Source organism: Heterodontus francisci, chromosome 29 (assembly GCF_036365525.1).
Source record: "Heterodontus francisci isolate sHetFra1 chromosome 29, sHetFra1.hap1, whole genome shotgun sequence".
NCBI lineage: Eukaryota > Metazoa > Chordata > Chondrichthyes > Heterodontiformes > Heterodontidae > Heterodontus > Heterodontus francisci.
The window spans coordinates 889,787-904,445 of NC_090399.1; positions in this window are offsets into that span (position 1 = coordinate 889,787).

The following is a 14,659-nucleotide window of genomic DNA, read 5'->3' on the forward strand; positions in this document are numbered from 1 at the left end:
CAGGTGAACACATTAGAGCCTGTCAGGTGAACACATTAGTCCCTGTCAGGTGAACACATTAGAGCCTGCCAGGTGAATACATTAGAGCCCGTCAGGTGAACACATTAGTCCCTGTCAGGTGAACACATTACAGCCTATCAGGTGAACACATTAGAGCCTGTCAGGTGAACACATTAATCCCTTTCAGGTGAACACATTAGTCCCTTTCAGGTGAACACATTCGTGCCCGTCAGGTGAACACATTAGATCCCATCAGGTGAACAAATTAGAGCACGTCAAGTGAACACATTAGAGTCCGTCAGGTGAACACATTAGTGTCCGTCAGGTGAACACATGAGATCCCATCAGGTGAACGCATTAGTGCCCGTCAGGTGAACACATTAGATCCCATCAGGTGAACACATTAGAGCACGTCAAGTGAACACATTAGAGCCCGTCAGGTGAACACATTAGATCCCATCAGGTGAACACATTAGAGCACGTCAAGTGAACACATTAGAGCCCGTCAGGTGAACACATTAGAGTCCGTCAGGTGAACACATGAGAGCCCATCAGGTGAACACATTAGATCCCATCAGGTGAACAAATTAGAGCACGTCAAGTGAACACATTAGAATCCGTCAGGTGAACACATGAGAGCCCATCAGGTGAACACATTAGATCCCATCAGGTGAACAGATTAGAGCCCATCAGGTGAACACATTAGAGCTAATCAGGTGCACACATTAGAACCCGTCAGGAGACACATTAGAGCCGTCAGCTGAACACATTAGATCCCATCAGGTGAACACATTAGAGCACGTCAGGTGAACACATTAGAGTCCGTCAGGTGAACACATTAGAGCCCATCAGGAGAACACATTAGAGCCCGTCAGGTGAACACTTTAGTGTCCGTCAGGTGAACACATTAGATCCCATCAGCTGAACACATTAGAGCCCGTCAGGTGAACACATTAGAGCCCATCAGGTAAACACATTTGAGCCCATCAGGTGAACACATTAGAGGCCGTCAGGTGAACACTTTAGATCCCATCAGGTGAACACATTAGAGCAAGTCAGGTGAACACATTAGAGCCCGTCAGGTGAACACATTAGAGCTAATCAGGTGCACACATTAGAACCAGTCAGGTGACACATTAGAGCCGTCAGGTGAACACATTAGATCCCATCAGGTGAACACAGTAGAGCACGTCAGGTGAACACATTAGAGTCCGTCAGGTGAACACATTAGAGCCCATCAGGAGAACACATTAGAGCCCGTCAGGTGAACACTTTAGTGTCCGTCAGGTGACCACATTAGATCCCATCAGCTGAACACATTATAGCCCGTCAGGTGAACACATTAGAACCCATCAGGTAAACACATTTGAGCCCATCAGGTGAACACATTAGAGCCCGTCAGGTGAACACATTAGAGCCCGTCAGGTGAACGCTTTAGAGCCCGTCAGGTGAACACGATTGTGCCCGTCAGCTGAACACATTAGAGCCCGTCAGAAGAACACATTAGAATCCGTCAGGTGAACACATTAGATCCCGTCAGCTGAACACATTAGAGCCCGTCAGGTGAACACATTAGAGCCCATCAGCTGAACACATTAGAGCCCATCAGCTGAACACATTAGAGCCCATCAGGTGAACACATTAGATCCCATCAGCTGAACACATTAGAACCTGTCAGGTGAACACATTAGATCCCATCAGGTAAACACATTAGAGCAAGTCAGGTGAACACATTGGAGCCCGTCAGGTGAACACATTAGAGCCGGTAAGTTGAACACATTAGAGCCGGTAAGTTGAACACATTAGAGTCCGTCATGTGAACACATTAGAGCCCGTCATGTGAACATATTAGAGCCGGTAAGTTGAACACATTAGAGTCCGTCATGTGAACACATTAGAGCCTGTCAGGTGAACACATTAGAGCCTGTCAGGTGAACGCATTAAAGCCCATCAGGTGAACACATTAGAGCACGTCAGGTGAACACATTGGAGCCCATCAGGTGAAAACATTAGAGCCCATCAGGTGAACACATTGGAGCCCATCAGGTGAAAACATTAGAGCCCATCAGTTGAACACATTACAGACCATCAGGTGAACACATTGGAGCCCATCAGGTGAACACATTCGAGCCCATCAGGTGAAAACATTAGAGCCCATCAGTTGAACACATTAGAGCCCATCAGGTGAACACATTGGAGCCCATCAGGTGAAAACATTAGAGCAACTCAGGTGAACACATTAGAGCCCATCAGGTGAACACATTGGAGCCCATCAGGTGAAAACATTAGAGCAAGTCAGGTGAACACATTAGAACCCGTCATGTGAACACATTAGAGCCGGAAAGTTGAACACATTCAAGTCCGTCATGTGAACACATTAGAGCCCATCAGGTGAACACATTAGAGCCCATCAGGTGACCACATTAGAGCCCATCAGGTGAACACATTCGAGCCCATCAGGTGAAAACATTAGAGCCCATCAGTTGAACACATTAGAGCCCATCAGGTGAACACATTGGAGCCCATCAGGTGAAAACATTAGAGCCCATCAGTTGAACACATTAGAGCCCATCAGGTGAACACATTGGAGCCCATCAGGTGAAAACATTAGAGCAAGTCAGGTGAACACATTAGAGCCCATCAGGTGAACACATTGGAGCCCATCAGGTGAACACATTAGAGCCCGTCAGGTGAACATATTAGAGCCCATCAGGTGAACACATTCGAGCAACTCAGGTGAACACATGAGAGACCATCAGGTGAACACATTAGAGTTCGTCATGTGAACACATTAGAGCCCGTCAGGTGAACACATGAGAGCCCATCAGGTGAACACGTTAGAGCCCGGCAGGAGAACACATTAGAGTCCATCAGGTGAACACATTGGAGCCCGTCAGGAGAACACATTAGAGTCCATCAGGTGAACACATTAGATCCCATCAGCTGAACACATTAGAACCCGTCAGGTGAACACATTAGATCCCATCAGCTGAACACATTAGAGACCGTCGGGTGAACACATTAGATCTCATCAGCTGAACACATTAGAGCCAATCAGGTGCACAGATTAGAACCCGTCAGGTGACACATTAGAGTCCGTCAGGTGAACACATTAGAGCCCATCAGGTGAACACATAAGATCCCATCAGGTCAACACATTAGAGTCCGTCAGGTGAACACATTAGATCCCATCAGGTGAACACATTAGAGTCCGTCAGGTGAACACATTAGATCCCATCAGGTGAACAGATTAGAGCCCATTAGGTGAACACATTAGAGCCCATCAGGTGCACACATTAGAGCTAATCAGGTGCACACATTAGAACCCGTCAGGTGACACATTAGAGCCGTCAGGTGAACACATTAGATCCCATCAGGTGAACACATTAGAGCACGTCAGGTGAACACATTAGAATCCGTCAGGTGAACACATTAGAGCCCATCAGGAGAACACATTAGAGCCCGTCAGGTGAACACTTTAGTGTCCGTCAGGTGAACACATTAGATCCCATCAGCTGAACACATTAGAACCCGTCAGGTGAACACATTAGATCCCATCAGCTGAACACATTAGAGACCGTCGGGTGAACACATTAGATCTCATCAGCTGAACACATTAGAGCCAATCAGGTGCACAGATTAGAACCCGTCAGGTGACACATTAGAGTCCGTCAGGTGAACACATTAGAGCCCATCAGGTGAACACATAAGATCCCATCAGGTCAACACATTAGAGTCCGTCAGGTGAACACATTAGATCCCATCAGGTGAACACATTAGAGTCCGTCAGGTGAACACATTAGATCCCATCAGGTGAACAGATTAGAGCCCATTAGGTGAACACATTAGAGCCCATCAGGTGAACACATTAGAGCTAATCAGGTGCACACATTAGAACCCGTCAGGTGACACATTAGAGCCGTCAGGTGAACACATTAGATCCCATCAGGTGAACACATTAGAGCACGTCAGGTGAACACATTAGAATCCGTCAGGTGAACACATTAGAGCCCATCAGGAGAACACATTAGAGCCCGTCAGGTGAACACTTTAATGTCCGTCAGGTGAACACATTAGATCCCATCAGCTGAACACATTAGAGCCCGTCAGGTGAACACATTAGAGCCCATCAGGTAAACACATTTGAGTCCATCAGGTGAACACATTAGAGCCCGTCAGGTGAACACATTAGATCCCATCAGCTGAACACATTAGAGCCCGTCAGGTGTACACATTAGAACCCGTCAGGTGAACACATTAGAGCCCGTCAGGTGAACACATTAGATCCCATCAGCTGAACACATTAGAGCCCGTCAGGTGAACACATTAGATCCCATCAGCTGAACACATTAGAGACCGTCAGGTGAAAACATTAGAGCCCATCAGTTGAACACATTGGAGCCCATCAGGAGAACACATTAGAGTCCATCAGCTAAACACATTAGAGCAAGTCAGGTGAACACATTGGAGCCCGTCAGGTGAACACATTAGAGCCGGTAAGTTGAACACATTAGAGCCCGTCATGTGAACACATTAGAGCCGGTAACTTGAACACATTAGAGTCCGTCATGTGAACACATTAGAGCCCGTCAGCTGAACACATTAGAGCCCGTCAGGTGAACACATTGGAGCCCATCAGGTAAACACATTTGAGCCCATCAGGTGAACACATTAGAGCCCGTCAGGTGAACACATTAGAGCCCGTCCGATGAACACATTAGAGTCCGTCAGGTGAACACATTAGTGCCCATCAGGTGAACACATTAGATCCCATCAGGTGAAGACATTAGAGTCCGTCAGGTGAACACATTGGAGCCCGTCAGGTGAACACATTAGAGCCGGTAAGTTGAACACATTAGAGTCCGTCATGTGAACACATTAGAGCCCGTCATGTGAACACATTAGAGCCGGAAAGGTGAACACATTCGAGTCCGTCATGTGAACACATTAGAGCCCATCAGGTGAACACATTAAAGCCCATCAGGTGACAACATTAGAGCCCATCAGGTGACCACATTAGAGCCCATCAGGTGAACACATTCGAGCCCATCAGGTGAAAACATTAGAGCCCATCAGTTGAACACATTAGAGCCCATCAGGTGAACACATTGGAGCCCATCAGGTGAAAACATTAGAGCAAGTCAGGCGAACACATTAGAGCCCATCAGGTGAACGCATTACAGCAAGTCAGGTGAACACATTAGAGCCCATCAGGTGAACACATTAGAGCCCGTGAGGTGAACACATTGGAGTTCGTCATGTGAACACATTAGAGCCCGTCAGGTGAACACATGAGAGACCATCAGGTGAACACATTGGAGTTCGTCATGTGAACACATTAGAGCCCGTCAGGTGAACACATTAGAGCCCGGCAGGAGAACACATTAGAGTCCATCAGGTGAACACATTGGAGCCCGTCAGGAGAACACATTAGAGTCCATCAGGTGAACACATTAGATCCCATCAGCTGAACACATTAGAGCCCGTCAGGTGAACACATGAGAGCCCATCAGGTGAACACATTAGAGCCCGGCAGGAGAACACATTAGAGTCCATCAGGTGAACACATTGGAGCCCGTCAGGAGAACACATTAGAGTCCATCAGGTGAACACATTAGATCCCATCAGCTGAACACATTAGAGCCCGTCAGGTGAACACATTAGATCCCATCAGCTGAACACATTAGAGACCGTCGGGTGAACACATTAGATCCCATCAGCTGAACACATTAGAGTCAATCAGGTGCACAGATAAGAACCCGTCAGGTGACACATTAGAGCCCGTCAGGTGAACACATTAGTGCCCGTCCGATGAACACATTAGAGTCCGTCAGGTGAACACATTAGAGCCCATCAGGTGAACACATAAGATCCCATCAGGTCAACACATTAGAGTCCGTCAGGTGAACACATTAGATCCCATCAGGTGAACACATTAGAGTCCGTCAGGTGAACACATTAGATCCCATCAGGTGAACAGATTAGAGCCCATCAGGTGAACACATAAGATCCCATCAGGTCAACACATTAGAGTCCGTCAGGTGAACACATTTGATCCCATCAGGTGAACACATTAGAGTCCGTCAGGTGAACACATTAGATCCCATCAGGTGAACAGATTAGAGCCCATCAGGTGAACACATTAGAACCCGTCTGGTGACACATTAGAGCCGTCAGGTGAACACATTAGATCCCATCAGGTGAACACATTAGAGCACGTCAGGTGAACACATTAGAATCCGTCACGTGAACACATTAGAGCCCATCAGGAGAACACATTAGAGCCCGTCAGGTGAACACTTTAGTGTCCGTCAGGTGAACACATTAGATCCCATCAGCTGAACACATTAGAGCCCATCAGGTAAACACATTTGAGCCCATCAGGTGAACACATTAGAGCCCGTCAGGTGAACACATTAGAGCCCGTCAGGTGAACACATTAGATCCCATCAGGTAAACACATTTGAGCCCATCAGGTGAACACATTAGATCCCATCAGCTGAACACATTAGAGCCCGTCAGGTGAACACATTAGAGCCCATCAGGTAAACACATTTGAGCCCATCAGGTGAACACATTAGAGCCCGTCAGGTGAACACATTAGAGCCCGTCAGGTGAACACATTAGATCCCATCAGGTGAACACATTAGAGCACGTCAGGTGAACACATTAGAGCCCGTCAGGTGAACAAATTAGAGCCCGTCAGGTGAACGCATTATATCCCATCAGCTGAACACATTAGAGCCCGTCAGAAGAACACATTTGAGTCCGTCAGGTGAACACATTAGATCCCGTCAGCTGAACACATTAGAGCCCGTCAGGTGAACACATTAGATCCCATCAGCTGAACACATTAGAGCCCATCAGCTGAACACATTAGAGCCCATCAGGTGAACACATTAGATCCCATCAGCTGAACACATTAGAGCCCGTCAGGTGTACACATTAGAACCCGTCAGGTGAACACATTAGAGCCCATCAGCTGAACACATTAGATCCCATCAGCTGAACACATTAGAGCCCGTCAGGTGAACACATTAGATCCCATCAGCTGAACACATTAGAGACCATCAGGTGAAAACATTAGAGCCCATCAGTTGAACACATTGGAGCCCATCAGGAGAACACATTAGAGTCCATCAGGTAAACACATTAGAGCAAGTCAGGTGAACACATTGGAGCCCGTCAGGTGAACACATTAGTGCCGGTAAGTTGAACACATTAGAGCCCGTCATGTGAACACATTAGAGCCGGTAACTTGAACACATTAGAGTCCGTCATGTGAACACATTAGAGCCCGTCATGTGAACACATTAGAGCCCGTCATGTGAACACATTAGAGTCCGTCATGTGAACACATTAGAGTCCGTCATGTGAACACATTAGAGCCTGTCAGGTGAACGCATTAAAGCCCATCAGGTGAACACATTGGAGCCCATCAGGTGAAAGCATTAGAGCCCATCAGGTGAACACATTAGAGCCCATCAGGTGAACACATTGGAGCCCATCAGGTGAAAGCATTAGAGCCCATCAGGTGAACACATTTAAGCCCGTCAGGTGAACACATTGGAGCCCATCAGGTGAACACATTGGAGCCCATCAGGTGAAAGCATTAGAGCCCATCAGGTGAACACATTAAAGCCCATCAGGTGAACACATTGGAGCCCATCAGGTGAAAGCATTAGAGCCATCAGGTGAACACAGAAGATCCCATCAGGTCAACACATTAGAGTCCGTCAGGTGAACACATTAGATCCCATCAGGTGAACACATTAGAGTCCGTCAGGTGAACACATTAGATCCCATCAGGTGAACAGATTAGAGCCCATCAGGTGAACACATTAGAACCCGTCTGGTGACACATTAGAGCCGTCAGGTGAACACATTAGATCCCATCAGGTGAACACATTAGAGCACGTCAGGTGAACACATTAGAATCCGTCACGTGAACACATTAGAGCCCATCAGGAGAACACATTAGAGCCCGTCAGGTGAACACTTTAGTGTCCGTCAGGTGAACACATTAGATCCCATCAGCTGAACACATTAGAGCCCGTCAGGTGAACACATTAGAGCCCATCAGGTAAACACATTTGAGCCCATCAGGTGAACACATTAGAGCCCGTCAGGTGAACACATTAGAGCCCGTCAGGTGAACACATTAGATCCCATCAGGTGAACACATTAGAGCACGTCAGGTGAACACATTAGAGCCCGTCAGGTGAACAAATTAGAGCCCGTCAGGTGAACACATTAGATCCCATCAGCTGAACACATTAGAGCCCGTCAGAAGAACACATTTGAGTCCGTCAGGTGAACACATTAGATCCCGTCAGCTGAACACATTAGAGCCCGTCAGGTGAACACATTAGATCCCATCAGCTGAACACATTAGAGCCCATCAGCTGAACACATTAGAGCCCATCAGGTGAACACATTAGATCCCATCAGCTGAACACATTAGAGCCCGTCAGGTGTACACATTAGAACCCGTCAGGTGAACACATTAGAGCCCATCAGCTGAACACATTAGATCCCATCAGCTGAACACATTAGAGCCCGTCAGGTGAACACATTAGATCCCATCAGCTGAACACATTAGAGACCATCAGGTGAAAACATTAGAGCCCATCAGTTGAACACATTGGAGCCCATCAGGAGAACACATTAGAGTCCATCAGGTAAACACATTAGAGCAAGTCAGGTGAACACATTGGAGCCCGTCAGGTGAACACATTAGTGCCGGTAAGTTGAACACATTAGAGCCCGTCATGTGAACACATTAGAGCCGGTAACTTGAACACATTAGAGTCCGTCATGTGAACACATTAGAGCCCGTCATGTGAACACATTAGAGCCCGTCATGTGAACACATTAGAGTCCGTCATGTGAACACATTAGAGTCCGTCATGTGAACACATTAGAGCCTGTCAGGTGAACGCATTAAAGCCCATCAGGTGAACACATTGGAGCCCATCAGGTGAAAGCATTAGAGCCCATCAGGTGAACACATTAGAGCCCATCAGGTGAACACATTGGAGCCCATCAGGTGAAAGCATTAGAGCCCATCAGGTGAACACATTTAAGCCCGTCAGGTGAACACATTGGAGCCCATCAGGTGAAAGCATTAGAGCCCATCAGGTGAACACATTGGAGCCCATCAGGTGAAAGCATTAGAGCCCATCAGGTGAAAACATTAGAGCAAGTCAGGTGAACACATTAGAGCCCATCAGGTGAACACATTAGAGCCGGTAAGTTGAACACATTAGAGTCCGTCATGTGAACACATTAGAGCCCGTCATGTGAACACATTAGAGCCGGTAAGTTGAACACATTAGAGTCCGTCATGTGAACACATTAGAGCCCATCAGGTGAACGCATTAACGCCTGTCAGGTGAACGCATTAAAGCCCATCAGGTGACCACATTAGAGCCCATCAGGTGAACACATTTAAGCCCATCAGGTGAAAGCATTAGAGCCCATCAGGTGAACACATTAGAGCAAGTCAGGCGAACACATTAGAGCCCATCAGGTGAACGCATTACAGCAAGTCAGGTGAACACATTAGAGCCCATCAGGTGAACACATTAGAGCCCGTGAGGTGAACACATTAGAGCCCATCAGGTGAACACATTAGAGCCCGTCAGGTGAACATATTAGAGCCCATCAGGTGAACACATTAGAACAACTCAGGTGAACACATGAGAGCCCATCAAGTGAACACATTGGAGCCCATCAGCTGAACACATTAGAGCCCGTCAGGTGAACACATTAGGTCCCATCAGCTGAACACATTAGAGCCAATCAGGTGCACAGATTAGAACCCGTCAGGTGACACATTAGAGCCCATCAGGTGAACACATTAGAGCCGTCCGGAGAACACATTAGAGTCCATCAGGTGAACACATTAGATCCCATCAGCTGAACACATTAGAGCCCGTCAGGTGAACACATTAGATCCCATCAGCTGAACACATTAGAGACCGTCGGGTGAACACATTAGGTCCCATCAGCTGAACACATTAGAGCCAATCAGGTGCACAGATTAGAACCCGTCAGGTGACACATTAGAGCCCGTCAGGTGAACATATTAGATCCCATCAGCTGAACACATTAGTATCAGTCAGGTGAACACATTAGAGTCCGTCAGGTGAACACATTAGAGCCCGTCAGGTGAACACATTAGAGTCCGTCAGGTGAACACATTAGTGCCCGTCCAGTGAACACATTAGAGTCCGTCAGGTGAACACATTAGTGCCCGTCCAGTGAACACATTAGAGTCCGTCAGGTGCACACATCAGATCCCGTCAGGTGACACAATAGAGCCCGTCAGGTGAACACATTAGATCCCATCAGGTGAACACATCAGAGCACGTCAGGTGAACACATTAGAGTCCATCAGCTGCACACATTAGAGCCCGTCAGGTGAACACATTAGATCCCATCAGCTGAACACATTAGAGCCAAACAGGTGCACAGATTAGAACCCGTCAGGTGACACATTAGTATCAGTCAGGTGAACACATTAGAGTCCGTCAGGTGAACACATTGGAGCCTGTCAGGTGAACACATTAGAGCCCGTCCAGTGAACACATTAGAGTCCGTCAGGTGAACACATTAGTGCCCGTCAGGTGAACACATTAGAGTCCGTCAGGTGAACACATTAGTGCCCGTCCAGTGAACACATTAGAGTCCGTCAGGTGAACACATTAGAGTCCGTCAGGTGAACACATTAGATCCCATCAGGTGAACACATTAGAGCACGTCAGGTGAACACATTAGAGTCCATCAGGTGAACACATTAGAGCCCATCAGGTGAACACATTAGAGCCCGTCAGGTGCACACATCAGAACCCGTCAGGTGACACAATAGAGCCCGTCAGGTGAACACATTAGATCCCATCAGGTGAACACATCAGAGCACGTTAGGTGAACACATTAGAGTCCGTCAGGTGAACACATGAGAGCCCATCAGGTGAACACATCAGAGCACGTCAGCTGAACACATTAGAGCCGTCAGGAGAACACATTAGAGCCCGTCAGGTGAACACATTAGATCCCATCAGCTGAACACATTAGAGCCCGTCAGGTGAACACATTAGATCCCATCAGCTGAACACATTAGAGACCGTCGTGTGAACAAATTAGGTCCCATCAGCTAAACACATTAGAGCCAATCAGGTGCACAGATTAGAACCCGTCAGGTGACACATTAGAGCCCGTCAGGTGAACATATTAGATCCCATCAGCTGAACACATTAGTATCAGTCAGGTGAACACATTAGAGCCCGTCAGGTGAACACATTAGAGTCCGTCATGTGAACACATTAGAGCCCATCAGGTGAACGCATTAAATCCCATCAGGTGAACACATTCGAGCCCATCAGGTGAAAACATTAGAGCCCATCAGTTGAACACATTAGAGCCCATCAGGTGAACACATTGGAGCCCATCAGGTGAAAACATTAGAGCCCATCAGTTGAACACATTAGAGCCCATCAGGTGAACACATTGGAGCCCATCAGGTGAAAACATTAGAGCCCATCAGTTGAACACATTAGAGCCCATCAGGTGAACACATTGGAGCCCATCAGGTGAAAACATTAGAGCAAGTCAGGTGAACACATTAGAGCCCATCAGGTGAACACATTAGAGCCCGTGAGGTGAACACATTAGAGCCCATCAGGTGAACACATTAGAGCCCGTCAGGTGAACATATTAGAGCCCATCAGGTGAACACATTCGAGCAACTCAGGTGAACACATGAGAGACCATCAGGTGAACACATTAGAGTTCGTCATGTGAACACATTAGAGCCCGTCAGGTGAACACATGAGAGCCCATCAGGTGAACACGTTAGAGCCCGGCAGGAGAACACATTAGAGTCCATCAGGTGAACACATTGGAGCCCGTCAGGAGAACACATTAGAGTCCATCAGGTGAACACATTAGATCCCATCAGCTGAACACATTAGAACCCGTCAGGTGAACACATTAGATCCCATCAGCTGAACACATTAGAGACCGTCGGGTGAACACATTAGATCTCATCAGCTGAACACATTAGAGCCAATCAGGTGTACAGATTAGAACCCGTCAGGTGACACATTAGAGTCCGTCAGGTGAACACATTAGAGCCCATCAGGTGAACACATAAGATCCCATCAGGTCAACACATTAGAGTCCGTCAGGTGAACACATTAGATCCCATCAGGTGAACACATTAGAGTCCGTCAGGTGAACACATTAGATCCCATCAGGTGAACAGATTAGAGCCCATTAGGTGAACACATTAGAGCCCATCAGGTGCACACATTAGAGCTAATCAGGTGCACACATTAGAACCCGTCAGGTGACACATTAGAGCCGTCAGGTGAACACATTAGATCCCATCAGGTGAACACATTAGAGCACGTCAGGTGAACACATTAGAATCCGTCAGGTGAACACATTAGAGCCCATCAGGAGAACACATTAGAGCCCGTCAGGTGAACACTTTAGTGTCCGTCAGGTGAACACATTAGATCCCATCAGCTGAACACATTAGAACCCGTCAGGTGAACACATTAGATCCCATCAGCTGAACACATTAGAGACCGTCGGGTGAACACATTAGATCTCATCAGCTGAACACATTAGAGCCAATCAGATGCACAGATTAGAACCCGTCAGGTGACACATTAGAGTCCGTCAGGTGAACACATTAGAGCCCATCAGGTGAACACATAAGATCCCATCAGGTCAACACATTAGAGTCCGTCAGGTGAACACATTAGATCCCATCAGGTGAACACATTAGAGTCCGTCAGGTGAACACATTAGATCCCATCAGGTGAACAGATTAGAGCCCATTAGGTGAACACATTAGAGCCCATCAGGTGAACACATTAGAGCTAATCAGGTGCACACATTAGAACCCGTCAGGTGACACATTAGAGCCGTCAGGTGAACACATTAGATCCCATCAGGTGAACACATTAGAGCACGTCAGGTGAACACATTAGAATCCGTCAGGTGAACACATTAGAGCCCATCAGGAGAACACATTAGAGCCCGTCAGGTGAACACTTTAGTGTCCGTCAGGTGAACACATTAGATCCCATCAGCTGAACACATTAGAGCCCGTCAGGTGAACACATTAGAGCCCATCAGGTAAACACATTTGAGTCCATCAGGTGAACACATTAGAGCCCGTCAGGTGAACACATTAGAGCCCGTCAGGTGAACACATTAGATCCCATCAGGTGAACACATTAGAGCACGTCAGGTGAACACATTAGAGCCCGTCAGGTGAACAAATTAGAGCCCCTCCGGTGAATGCATTAGATCCCATCAGCTGAACACATTAGAGCCCGTCAGAAGAACACATTCGAGTCCGTCAGGTGAACACATTAGATCCCATCAGCTGAACACATTAGAGCCCATCAGCTGAACACATTAGAGCCCATCAGGTGAACACATTAGATCCCATCAGCTGAACACATTAGAGCCCGTCAGCTGTACACATTAGAACCCGTCAGGTGAACACATTAGAGCCCGTCAGGTGAACACATTAGATCCCATCAGCTGAACACATTAGAGCCCGTCAGGTGAACACATTAGATCCCATCAGCTGAACACATTAGAGACCGTCAGGTGAAAACATTAGAGCCCATCAGTTGAACACATTGGAGCCCATCAGGAGAACACATTAGAGTCCATCAGCTAAACACATTAGAGCAAGTCAGGTGAACACATTGGAGCCCGTCAGGTGAACACATTAGAGCCGGTAAGTTGAACACATTAGAGCCCGTCATGTGAACACATTAGAGCCGGTAACTTGAACACATTAGAGTCCGTCATGTGAACACATTAGAGCCCGTCAGCTGAACACATTAGAGCCCGTCAGGTGAACACATTGGAGCCCATCAGGTAAACACATTTGAGCCCATCAGGTGAACACATTAGAGCCCGTCAGGTGAACACATTAGAGCCCGTCCGATGAACACATTAGAGTCCGTCAGGTGAACACATTAGTGCCCATCAGGTGAACACATTAGATCCCATCAGGTGAAGACATTAGAGTCCGTCAGGTGAACACATTGGAGCCCGTCAGGTGAACACATTAGAGCCGGTAAGTTGAACACATTAGAGTCCGTCATGTGAACACATTAGAGCCCGTCATGTGAACACATTAGAGCCGGAAAGGTGAACACATTCGAGTCCGTCATGTGAACACATTAGAGCCCATCAGGTGAACACATTAAAGCCCATCAGGTGACAACATTAGAGCCCATCAGGTGACCACATTAGAGCCCATCAGGTGAACACATTCGAGCCCATCAGGTGAAAACATTAGAGCCCATCAGTTGAACACATTAGAGCCCATCAGGTGAACACATTGGAGCCCATCAGGTGAAAACATTAGAGCAAGTCAGGCGAACACATTAGAGCCCATCAGGTGAACGCATTACAGCAAGTCAGGTGAACACATTAGAGCCCATCAGGTGAACACATTAGAGCCCGTGAGGTGAACACATTGGAGTTCGTCATGTGAACACATTAGAGCCCGTCAGGTGAACACATGAGAGACCATCAGGTGAACACATTGGAGTTCGTCATGTGAACACATTAGAGCCCGTCAGGTGAACACATTAGAGCCCGGCAGGAGAACACATTA